Source organism: Octopus bimaculoides, chromosome 4 (assembly GCF_001194135.2).
Source record: "Octopus bimaculoides isolate UCB-OBI-ISO-001 chromosome 4, ASM119413v2, whole genome shotgun sequence".
Classification (NCBI taxonomy): Eukaryota; Metazoa; Mollusca; class Cephalopoda; order Octopoda; family Octopodidae; genus Octopus; species Octopus bimaculoides.
The window spans coordinates 130,752,478-130,753,633 of NC_068984.1; positions in this window are offsets into that span (position 1 = coordinate 130,752,478).

Consider the following 1,156-nt stretch of genomic DNA (forward strand, 5'->3'; position numbering starts at 1 on the left):
CTGACAACCCAATAAAAAAGCTAATATATATATATATCCAGTGGACCCCGTTTAACTTTGTTGTCTTAGAAGTTGAAGCCGAATGGTTAAGGAATACTCTTTATAATCACGTGGCTCCAGTTTTTGGTCTTACTGTAAGGTATTTCAAGGAAATGTTCTTTAACATCGATTTCAAATTTTGGCACAAGGCCAGCAGTCTCAGGGAAGGGTTAGTCGATTACATCGACTCCAGTGCTCAACTGGTACGAAAGGCTGAAAAGCAAAGTCGACCTCGGCGGAATTTGAACTCAGAACACGAAGACAGATGAAATACTGAGAAGCATTTCGCTCGACGTGATAACGACTCTACCAACTCGCCGCCTTCGAAATGTTATTTAATATCAATAGGTGTGTGTTTATGAATATTGGCTCCATACCTGCACAAGTATTTGGAGCTGTAATCGTCTCATTTCAGGAACTATATTGTTATTTCAAATATTACGCATATCTATTCAAGTCAAATTTAAAAAACAACAACAACAAAACAATAAAAAAATCGATCAAAAATAAGAAAATACACTGTCTTCAAAATAATATGAAACGAATTTTTTAAACTTCAACATATAAGGGAAATAAAAATACTGATTCTTTTTTCTAAAGGAAATAAAAATAAATTTGGACAGAACATAAGGAAGGGAAGATGTTACACAAAAATAATTATTACCAAATTATTATATGGGGCCATATTTGGTTTTTCTTTTATTATTTGATCTCTTTAGTTGTATGTTTTCTTTTTCATAATGTATGTAAATGTTGTGTAATATTTGTACTATCCTATCAATAGGATTCATGAATATTGGTTTCAAATTTTGGCACCAGGCCAGCAATTTCGGGGGAGGGAGCTATCGATTATATCGACCCCAGTGCTCAACTGGCGTTTATTTCATTGACTCCGAATGGATGAAAGACAAAATCGCCCTCGGTGGTACTTGAACTCCGAACGTAAAGTGAGACAAAATGCCGTTAAGCATTTTGCCCCGTGTGCTTACGATTCTGCCAGCATGATTCGTAAATATTGATTCTAAAGGATCTTTCTGATTTGGCGGGCGCCACTTGCTTTCTTAACAAAACATTTTCAAACTTGGAACACTGGTAGAATGTGTCATATAAAACATTT